At 53.3% G+C, this 11,640-nt stretch overlaps 1 non-coding gene and 1 pseudogene across 1 annotated transcript; both read left to right on the top strand.

Annotated features, from left to right (window-relative positions):
* The first annotated feature begins 5,006 nt into the window (after nt 1-5,006).
* Nucleotides 5,007-5,125, top strand: LOC139274193 (5S ribosomal RNA). The gene has a single exon (XR_011595414.1). It is a non-coding gene; the product is annotated as a 5S ribosomal RNA (ribosomal RNA).
* Nucleotides 5,126-10,941: 5,816 nt separating this feature from the next.
* LOC139274199 (5S ribosomal RNA) lies at nt 10,942-11,060 on the top strand (annotated as a pseudogene).
* The last annotated feature ends 580 nt before the right edge of the window (nt 11,061-11,640 follow it).

Genomic DNA, 11,640 nt, shown 5'->3' with positions numbered 1-11,640 from the left:
TGCATGGCAGATGAAGTATAATGTGGATAAATGTGAGGTTATCACTTTGGTGGTAAAAACAGAGAGACAGACTATTATCTGAATGGTGACAGATTAGGAAAAGGGGAGGTGCAACGAGACCTGGGTGTCATGGTACATCAGTCATTGAAGGTTGGCATGCAGTTACAGCAGGCGGTTAAGAAAGCAAATGGCATGTTGGCCTTCTTCGTGAGGGGATTTGAGTACAGGGGCAGGGAGGTATTACTACAGTTGTACAGGGCCTTGGTGAGGCCACACCTGGAGTATTGTTTACAGTTTTGGTCTCCTAACTTGAGGAAGGATATTCTTGCTTTTGAGGGAGTGCAGCGAAGGTTCACCAGACTGATTCCCGGGATGGCGGGACTGACATATCAAGAAAGACTGGATCAACTGGGCTTGTATTCACTGGAGTTCAGAAGAATGAGAGGGGATCTCATAGAAACGTTTAAAATTCTGACGGGTTTAGATAGGTTCGATCCAGGAAGAATGTTCCCAATGTTGGGGAAGTCCAGAACCAGGGGTCACAGTCTAAGGATAAAGGGTAAGCCATTTATGAGCGAGATGAGGAGAAACTTCTTCACCCAGAGAGTGGTGAACCTCTGTCATTGTCTACCACAGGAAGTTGTTGATGCCAATTCACTAAATCTATTCAAAAAGGAGTTAGATGTCGTCCTTACTACTTGGGGATCAAGGGGTATGGCGAAAAATCTGTCTATCTGTGATTTGAATACATTCAATGAGCTAGCCTCAACTGCTTCCTTGGGCAGAGAATTCCATAGATTCACAACCCTCTGGGAGAAGAAATTCCTTCTCAACTCGGTTTTAAATTGGCTCCCCCGTATTTTGAAGCTGTGTCCCCTAGTTCTAGTCTCCCCGACCAGTGGAAACAACCTCTCTGCCTCTATCTTGTCTATCCCTTTCATTATTTTCAATGTTTCTATAAGATCACCCCTCATCCTTCTGAACTCCAATGAGTAAAGACCCAGTCTACTCAATCTATCATCATAAGGTAACCCCTTCATCTCCGGAATCAGCCTAGTGAATCGTCTCTGTACCCCCTCCAAAGCTAGTATATCTTTCCTTAAGTAAGGTGACCAAAACTGCACGCAGTACTCCAGGTGCGGCCTCACCAATACCCTGTACAGTTGCAGCAGGACCTCCCTGCTTTTGTACTCCATCCCTCTCGCAATGAAGGCCAACATTCCATTCGCCTTCCTGATTACCTGCTGCACCTGCAAACTAAATTTTTGGGATTCATGCACAAGGACCCCCAGGTCCCTCTGCACCACAGCATGTTGTAATTTCTCCCCATTCAAATAATATTCCCTTTTACTGTTTTTTTTCCCCCAAGGTGGATGACCTCACATTTTCCGACATTATATTCCATCTGCCAAACCTTAGCCCATTCGCTTAACCTATCTAAATCTCTTTGCAGCCTCTCTGTGTCTTCTACACAACCCGCTTTCCCACTAATCTTTGTGTCATCTGCAAATTTTGTTACACTACACTCTGACCCCTCTTCCAGGTCATCTGTGTATATTGTAAACAGCTGTGGTCCCAGCACCTATCCCCATGGCACACCACTAACCACCGATTTCCAACCTGAAAAGGACCCATTTATCCCGACTCTCTGCTTTCTGTTAGCCAGCCAATTCTCTATCCATGCTAATACATTTCCTCTGACTCCGCGTACCTTTATCTTCTGCAGTAACCTTTTGTGTGGCACCTTACCAAATGCCTTTTGGAAATCTAAATACACCACATCCATCGGTACACCTCTATCCACCATGCTCGTTATATCCTCAAAGAATTCCAGTAAATTAGTTAAACATGATTTCCCCTTCATGAATCCATGTTGCGTCTGCTTGATTACACTATTCCTATCTAGATATCCCGTTCTTTGTTCCTTAATGATAGCTTCAAGCATTTTCCCCACTACAGATGTTAAACTAATCGGCCTATAGTTACCTGCCTTTTGTCTGCCCCCTTTTTTAAACAGGCGTTACATGAGCTGCTTTCCAATCCGATGGTACTTCCCCAGAGTCCAGAGAATTTTGGTAGATTATAACGAATGCATCTGCTATAACTTCCGCCGTCTCTTTTAATACCCTGGGATGCATTTCATCAGGACCACGGGACTTGTCTACCTTGAGTCCCATTAGCCTGTCCAGCACTAGGAAACTCGTCGCTCGAGTCCTCCTCAACCGTCTTCTCCCTGTGGCTGAGGAGCTCCTCCCGGAGACACAGTGCGGATTTCGTCCCCTACGGGGCACAACGGACATGATCTGTGCAGCGCGACAGCTGCAGGAAAAATGCAGGGAGCAGCACTGGCCCCTTACACATGGCCTTCTTCGACCTTACAAAAGCCTTTGACACGATCAACCACCAGGGTCTATGAAGCGTCCTCCTCCGTTTCGGACGCTCCCAAAAGTTTGTCACCATCCTCCGCCTGCTCCATGACGACATACAGGCCGTGATCCTTACCAACGGATCCATTACAGACCCAATCCACGGGGTCAAACAGGGCTGCGTCATCGCCCCAACCCTCTTCTCAATCATCCTCGCCGCCATGCTCCACCTCACAGTCAACAAGCTCCTCGCTGGAGTGGAACTAAACTACAGAACCAGTGGGAAGCTGTTCAACCTTCGCCGTCTCCAGGCCAGGTCCTAGACCACCCCAACCTCTGTCCTCGAGCTACAGTACACGGACGATGCCTGCGCCTGCGCACATACAGAGGCTGAACTCCAGGACATAGTCGACGTATTTACTGAGGTGAACGAAAGCATGGGCCTTATGCTAAACATCCATAAGACAAAGGTCCTCCACCAGCCTGTCCTCTCCTCACAGCACTGCCCCCCCAGTCATCAAAATCCACAGTGCGGCCCTGGACAACGTGCACCATTTCCCATACCTCGGGAGCCTCTTATCAACAAGAGCAGACACTGACGATGTGATTCAACACCGCCTCCAGTGCACCAGTGCAGCCTTCGGCCGCCTGAGGAGAAGAGTGTACGAAGACCAGGCTCTCAAAACTGACTCCAAGCAGATGGTCCTGTATGGCTCAGAGACATGGACCATGTACAGTAGACACCTCAAGTCACTGGAGAAATACCACCAGCGATGTCTCCACAAGATCCTACAAATCCCCTGGGAGGACAGACGCACCAACATTAGCGTTCTCGACCAGGCCAACATCCCCAGCATCGAAGCACTGACCTCACTTGATCAGCTCCGCTGGGCAGGCCACATGTCAGACACGAGACTCCGAAAGTAAGCGCTCTACTCGGAACTCCTTCACGGCAAACGAGCCAAAGGTGGGCAGAGGAAACATCAAAGCCTCCCTGATAAATTGCAACATCCCCACTGACACCTGGGAGTCCCTGGCCAAAGACCGCCCGAAGTGGAGGAAGTGCATCCGGGAGGGCGCTGAGCACCTCGAGTCTCATCGCCGAGAGCATGGAGAAAATAAGTGCAGACAGCGGAAGGAGCGTCCGGCAAACCAGTCCCACCCTCCCTTTCCCTCAACGACTATCTGTCCCACCTGTGACAGGGACTGTGGCTCTCGTATTGGACTGTTCAGCCACCTCAGGACTCATTTTGAAGAGTGGAAGCAAGTCTTCCTCGATTCCGAGGGACTGCCGATGATGATGATGATGATGTTGGTAACTAGCGATCATAGATTTCAAACCATTGTCATTTGTGAGTCTCTGCAATCGGGAGATACCTCGGTCTCCCCCTTCCCCACCCTCGGTCTCCCCCTTCCCCCACCCTCGTTCTCCCCCTTCCCCCCACCCTCGCTCTCCCCCCTTTCCCCACCCTCGGTCTCTCCCCTTTCCCCACCCTCGGTCTCCCCCTTCCCCCACCCTCGGTCTCTCCCCTTCCCCCACCCTCGGTCTCTCCCTTTCCCCCACCCTCGGTCTGGGGGTGTCCAGTCGATGTTGTATATATGTTGGAAACATTTGATAAAGTACCACACAACAGACTGATTCAGGAAATAGGAGATCTCTCTCACACCCGAGTGCTCTCTCTCTCTGTCTCTCTCTCTCTCTCTCTCACACCCGAGCTCTCTCTCTCTCTCTCTCTCTCCCTCATGCTTGCGAGTGACTGGAGTGCCGGGAATCGGGGAATCTGTGAAATGGGGGTGGGTTCCTCGGTCTCCCCTCTCCCCCTGCCCTCTGGCTCACTTCCTCCATCTCCCCTTACCCCCCCCCCCACCCCCGTCTCCCCTCTCCACCCCCACTGTCCATCGGGCTCACCTCTTCGCCCCAACCCCCCACCCCCGTCTCCTTGTCTCCTCTCTTCCCCTTCGTCCCCATTTCTCCCCCCCACCCCCTCCCACACCCCCACACTGGGGGGAGCTCTCCCTGGTGTCCCAGACAATATTTATTACTCAACCAACAGCACAAATAGAATATCTGGTCATTATCACATTGCTGTTCGTTCTCTCTCTCTCTCTCTCTCTATCTCTCTATCTCTATCTCCCTCTCTATCTCTCTCTCTCTCTATCTATCTCTCTATCTCTCTATCTCTCTCTATCTATCTCTCTATCTCTCTCGCTCTCTTTCTTTCTGGTTCTCCGATTGTCTATTTTGTGGCATCAGGGAGCAGTGTTTTTCACAAGTGAGTGTTTTTGGGGGAGCAGGGCGGCAGGGAGTGATTAGGGGCGAAGGTTGCGGTGTGAGATAGTGGGGGTGAGTGATGATTTGGGGGTTGAGGTGAGTGAGTTATTGGGGGTGAGTGTGTGAGGGAATGGTGTAAGAAAGGTAGTTTTGAAGCTTAGACAAGGCAATGAAGGATAGGCTTGTAGTTTGTGTTGTGTGCGAGGCTGGGTGCTGAAAATGAAAGTAAAGTGGGGAGGGAGGGAGGGGGAACAGGAAAAAAGTCCCATCCTTCAGTGCTGTCTGCTTGTGTGAATATATAAAGGAGCAAAAAAGAATGAGGGACACGACTGTGTGCGTTGAAGTGAAGAGAAAGCCAGGCAATAAATGCCTACGGCCACACTAGTCTGAAAACGCCCGATCTCGTCTGATCTCGGAAGCTAAGCAGAGTCAGGCCTGGTTAGTACTTGGATGGGAGACTGCCTGGGAATACCAGGTGCAGTAGGCTTTTGCTGCCGCCACAGACTGCTCACAGCCCCACACACTCACACTGCCGTTCATCAATCCACATCCTGTGTGCTGCTCGCTCCCGCACACACTCTCTTTCCTTTCACCATTCCTTTGCTGCACATTCTCTGGAGGCTGCAATTCTTCTCCTTAGGGCACACAAGGGTCATGGAGACCTAATACAGCTATTCAAACTTATGAGTGATTTTCAGAGAGCAAGTAGACAGAACCTGTTTCCTCTGGCAGTGGCTTGGGAACTAGTCCGAGGCTTGGTTGGGGGCAGGCATTGGGAGGCTCAGTTGCCCACTGGGGTTCAGAGTGGGAGGTCAGGGGGGGGGGGTCACAGCCATGATGCTCACCACATGCTGGAGGATGAGTAGAGGCCAGGTCACCAGTGGGTTGGAGAGCTCCAGTCATCACTGAAGGAGGAGCGGAGACCAACTGCCGTTGCAGGAGAGGAGACCCGGTCGCCGTTGAGGAGGAGGTCACCTGTGGGGAAAGATAGGTCCACCCGTCGTCGAGGAGTAGAGGCCCGATCACTGCTGGAGGGGTGATGGCCCACCGCTGGAGGGGTGATGGTCCACCGCTGGAGGGGTGATGACCCACCGCTGGAGGGGTGATGGCCCACCGCTGGAGGGGTGATGGTCCACCGCTGGAGGGGTGAAGGCCCACTGCTGGAGGGGTGATGGCCCACCGCTGGAGGGGCGATGGTCCACCGCTGGAGGGGCGATGGCCCACCGCTGGAGGGGCGATGGTCCACCACTGGAGGGGAGATGGCCCACCGCTGGAGGGGTGATGACCCACTGCTGGAGGGGTGATGGTCCACCGCTGGAGGGGCGATGGTCCACCGCTGGAGGGGCGATGGCCCGATCGCCTGGTCGGAGGCTCAGCTGCTCGCCGGGTGTCGTCGTAGATCAAGGACCCCGCTCGGCGTCGCTGATGGGTGGTGTGGTGGGAAGCCTGAGGTAGGCCCGATCTTGTGGGATTGGCAGGGTTGGGTTTAGAGAATGGTTTACGTGTTTAAGACCCCCCTATTAGGGTCTATTAGGTCTAGGGGAAGTTCAGATAGTGGGAGGGGGGAGGCTGGGGGTGGAAGGTTGCTGGATTGTAGAAGGTGGTAGTTGTTCAGCAGGGGGCTCCCTGGGGAGCTGCCATCCCGACGGCCATCAAGGGCGCGCTGCTCAGCGCCGAGCCTGCGGCCAACATCTCGCCGTCGGCAACTAGGCCCAAACTGCAGTGTCTGGTGTCCAGTTATCTCGGACCCCCTTGCCACTGGGTCAAGACCTTGCTCAGCTAAGCCCGTGTGGTAGCCAGTGTGCAACGGCCACCCCACATTAAAAGAACTCGTGCACAGTCATCTTCCACTCCTCTAACATGAAGTTCGGGACCTGGAACATCAGGGCCCTCATGGACAACTCCAAAAGCGACAGGCCGGAACGTCACACCGCCACAGTTACCCAGGAACTTAGAGGCTTTGATATCGATATCGCTGCACTAAGCGAGACCCAGCGGGCAGGGGAAGGCCTGCTCAATAACAAGGTGGAGGTTGCACTTCTGGAAAGGGAAAGCAGAGGAAGAATGCCACCTCCACGTTGTCAGCTTCGCTATCAAAAACGAGCTGGTCGACCGCCTCAAAAACTCCCCCCGTGGGGTTAACCAACGCCTCATGATGCTTCAACTCACCATATCCCGGAATCAATGTGTCACAGTCATCAGTGTGAATGCCCCAACACTCGATGCAACAGATGAGGCCAAAGAGGGTTTCGACTCCAACCTCGAAAAATCCCTGTCCCGCGTCCCGGCGGGCGACAAATTGATCCTCCCTCGGTAACTTCAATGCCAGGGTCGGCAAGGACACAGCTCTCTGGGGAGGTGTGATTGGCAGAGAGGGGGTAGGGAAAGTCAACTCCAGCGGTACCCTACTTCTGACAAAATGTCTAGAGCATGAACTTCTCATCACCCACACCTTGTTCCACCAGAGGGACAAATACAAGGCATCGCGGCAACACCCTCGCTCCAAACACTGGCACCTGCTCGACTATGTCATCGTCCGATCCAGGGATCGCAAGGATGTGCACATCACCCGCGCTATATCAGGAGCTGGTGACTGATGGACAGACCACCACCTAATCCGATCCATCACTGACATTAACATAGCCCCAAAGCGGAGGGGGCAGCAGAAGCAGTGCCGCAAAAAAAATCAATGCCGGGGCACTTAAAGACCACGCTAAGAGAGCCCTATACAGTCAGCGCCTCACAGCTAACCTGGCGTGCCTTGATGACCCCGAGACGCAGAATGCCCACAGCGCTTGGTCTGCCCTCTAGGACTCCATAACCAGTGCCTGCAAAGAGACACTCGGTCACTCAACCAGGAAACACCAGGACTGGTTTGATGAGAATGATCAGGAGCTCCAAGAGCTAACAGATCGCAAGCGCAGGGCATTTCTGAGCCTGAAGCAGCAACCTAACTCGGGAGCAGCAAAGTAGCATTACAGACGGCTCAAGTCTGAGGTCCAACAAAAAACCCGGGACCTAAAGAACAGGTGGTGGATGGAGAAAGCACAGGGGATACAGCAGCTGGCCGACAGCCATGATGTGCGAGGATTCTTCATCGCAGTCAAGGCCACCTAAACACACAAGGCCACACCCCACTGCTGGCCAAGAACGGGAAACACTCATCAAGGACACCGAGGCTATTAGGGCCCGCTGGAAGGAGCACTTCGAAGATCTCCTCAATCGAGACTCTGCCTTTGACTCGAGTGTTCTCGACTCCATCCCGCAGCAAGCTATCCGCCACCACCTCAGTAAAACCCCAACACTGCACGAGGTCGGAAACGCCATAAGACATCTTAAGATCAACAAGGCTGAGGCACTGAAGTATGGCGGAGAGGCACTACTGGCACGAATACATGACCTCATCTCTCTCATCTGGAGGGAGTAGAGCATGCCAGGAGATTTCAGAGATGCAGTGATCATGACCATCTTTAAAAAAGGGGACAATTCCGACTGCGGAAATACAGGGGAATCTCCCTGTTATCAGCCACTAGGAAACTCGTCGCTCGAGTCCTCCTCAACCGTCTTCTCCCTGTGGCTGAGGAGCTCCTCCCGGAGACACAGTGCGGATTTCGTCCCCTACGGGGCACAACGGACATGATCTTTGCAGCGCGACAGCTGCAGGAAAAATGCAGGTAGCAGCACTGTCCCCTTATACATGGTCTTCTTCGAACTTACAGAGGCCTTCGGACACTCCCAAAAGTTTGTCACCATCCTCTGCCTGCTCCATGATGACAGACAGGCCGTGATCCTTACCAACGGATCCATTACAGACCCAATCCACGGGGTCAAACAGGGCTGCGTCATCGCCCCAACCCTCTTCTCAATCATCCTCGCCGCCATGCTCCACCTCACAGTCAACAAGCTCCTCGCTGGAGTGGAACTAAACTACAGAACCAGTGGGAAGCTGTTCAACCTTCGCCGTCTCCAGGCCAGGTCCTAGACCACCCCAACCTCTGTCCTCGAGCTACAGTACACGGACGATGCCTGCGCCTGCGCACATACAGAGGCTGAACTCCAGGACATAGTCGACGCATTTACTGAGGTAAACGAAAGCATGGGCCTTATGCTAAACATCCGTAAGACAAAGGTCCTCCACCAGCCTGTCCTCTCCTCACAGCACTGCCCCCCCAGTCATCAAAATCCACAGCGCAGCCCTGGACAACGTGCACCGTTTCCCATACCTCGGGAGCCTCTTATCAACAAGAGCAGACACTGACGATGTGATTCAACACCGCCTCCAGTGCGCCAGTGCAGCCTTCGGCCGCCTGAGGAGAAGAGTGTACGAAGACCAGGCCCTCAAAACTGACTCCAAGCAGATGGTCCTGTATGGCTCAGAGACATGGACCATGTACAGTAGACACCTCAAGTCGCTGGAGAAATACCACCAACGATGTCTCCGCAAGATCCTACAAATCCCCTGGGAGGACAGACGCACCAACATTAACGTCCTCGACCAGGCCAACATTCCCAGCATCGAAGCACTGACCTCACTTGATCAGCTCCGCTGGGCAGTCCGCATGTCAGACACGAGACTCCGAAAGTAAGCGCTCTGCTCGGAACTCCTTCACGGCAAACGAGCCAAAGGTGGGCAGAGGAAACATCAAAGTCTCCCTGATAAAGTGCAACATCCCCACTGACACCTGGGAGTCCCTGGCCAAAGACCGCCCGAAGTGGAGGAAGTGCATCCGGGAGGGCGCTGAGCACCTCGAGTCTCATCGCCGAGAGCATGCAGAAAATAAGTGCAGACAGCGGAAGGAGCCTGCGGCAAACCAGTCCCACCCTCCCTTTCCCTCAACGACTATCTGCCCCACCTGTGACAGGGACTGTGGCTCTTGTATTGGACTGTTCAGCCACCTAAGGACTCATTTTTAAGAGTGGAAGCAAGTCTTCCTCGATTCCGAGGGACTGCCGATGATGATGATGATGATGTTGGTAACTAGCGATCATAGATTTCAAACCATTGTCATTTGTGAGTCTCTGCAATCGGGAGATACCTCGGTCTGCCCCTTCCCCCAACCTCGGTCTCCCCCCTTCCCCCAACCTCGGTCTCCCCCCTTCCTCCACTCTCGGTCTCCCCCTTCCCCCACCCTCGCTCTCCTCCGTTTCCCCACCCTCACTCTCCCCCCACCGTTTCCCCCACCCTCGGTCTCCCCCTTTCCCCCACTCTCGGTCTGGGGGTTTCCAGTCGATGTTGTATATATGTTGGAAACATTTGATAAAGTACCACACAACAGACTGGTTCAGGAAATAGGAGATCTCTCTCACACCCGAGTGCTCTCTCTCTCTCTCTCTCTCTCTCTCATGCTTGCGAGTGACTGGAGTGCCGGGAATCGGGGAATCTGTGAAATGGGGGTGGGTTCCTCGGTCTCCCCTCTCCCCCTGCCCTCTGGCTCACTTCCTCCATCTCCCCTTACCCCCCCCCACCCCCGTCTCCCCTCTCCACCCCCACTGTCCATCGGGCTCACCTCTTCATCCCACCCCCCACCCCCGTCTCCTTGTCTCCTCTCTTCCCCTTCGTCCCCATTTCTCCCCCCCCTCCCCGCCCCTCCCACACCCCCACACTGGGGGGAGCTCTCCCTGGTGTCCCAGACAATATTTATTACTCAACCAACAGCACAAATAGAATATCTGGTCATTATCACATTGCTGTTTGTTCTCTCTCTCTCTCTTTATCTCTCTCTCTATCTCTCTATCTCTCTTTCTCTCTATCTCCCTATCTCTCTTTCTCTCTCTATCTCTCTCTCTCACTATCTATCTCTCGCTCTATCTCTCTTTCTCACTCTATCTCTCTCTCTATCTATCTCTCTCTCTCTCTATCTCTCTCTCTCTCTATCTCTCTCTTTCTGGTTCTCCGATTGTCTATTTTGTGGCATCAGGGAGCAGTATTTTTCACAAGTGAGTGTTTTTGGGGGAGCAGGGTGACAGGGAGTGATTAGGGGCGAAGGTTGCGGTGTGAGATAGTGGGGGTGAGTGATGATTTGGGGGTTGAGGTGAGTGAGTTATTGGGGGTGAGTGTGTGAGGGAATGGTGTAAGAAAGGTAGTTTTGAAGCTTAGACAAGGCAATGAAGGATAGGCTTGTAGTTTGTGTTGTGTGCGAGGCTGGGTGCTGAAAATGAAAGTAAAGTGGGGAGTGAGGGGGGGGAACAGGAAAAATGTCCCATCCTTCAGTGCTGTCTGCTTGTGTGAATATATAAAGGAGCAAAAAAGAATGAGGGACACGACTGTGTGCGTTGAAGTGAAGAGAAAGCCAGGCAACAAATGCCTACGGCCACACTAGTCTGAAAACGCCCGATCTCGTCTGATCTCGGAAGCTAAGCAGAGTCAGGCCTGGTTAGTACTTGGATGGGAGACTGCCTGGGAATACCAGTTGCAGTAGGCTTTTGCTGCCGCCACAGACTGCTCACAGCCCCACACACTCACACTGCCGTTCATCAATCCACATCCTTTGTGCTGCTCGCTCCCGCACACTCTCTCTTTCCTTTCACCATTCCTTTGCTGCACATTCTCTGGAGGCTGCAATTCTTCTCCTTAGGGCACACAAGGTTCATGGAGACCTAATACAGCTATTCAAACTTATGAGCGATTTTCAGAGAGCAAGTAGACAGAACCTGTTTCCTCTGGCAGTGGCTTGGGAACTAGTCCGAGGCTTGGTTGGGGGCAGGCATTGGGAGGCTCAGTTGCCCACTGGGGTTCAGAGTGAGAGGTCAGGGGGGGGTCACAGCCATGATGCTCACCACATGCTGGAGGAGGAGTAGAGGCCAGGTCACCAGTGGGTTGGAGAGCTCCAGTCGTCACTGAAGGAGGAGCGGAGACCAACTGCCGTTGCAGGAGAGGAGACCCGGTCGCCGTTGAGGAAGAGGTCACCTGTGGGGAAAGATAGGTCCACCCGTCGTCGAGGAGTAGAGGCCCGATCACTGCTGGAGGGGTGATGGTCCAGCGCTGGAGGGGTGATGGCCCAC

This window comes from Pristiophorus japonicus, chromosome 9 (assembly GCF_044704955.1).
Source record: "Pristiophorus japonicus isolate sPriJap1 chromosome 9, sPriJap1.hap1, whole genome shotgun sequence".
Classification (NCBI taxonomy): domain Eukaryota; kingdom Metazoa; phylum Chordata; class Chondrichthyes; family Pristiophoridae; genus Pristiophorus; species Pristiophorus japonicus.
The sequence above is the reverse complement of the archived record's forward strand: the minus strand, read 5'-3'. Positions and strand labels throughout refer to the sequence as shown.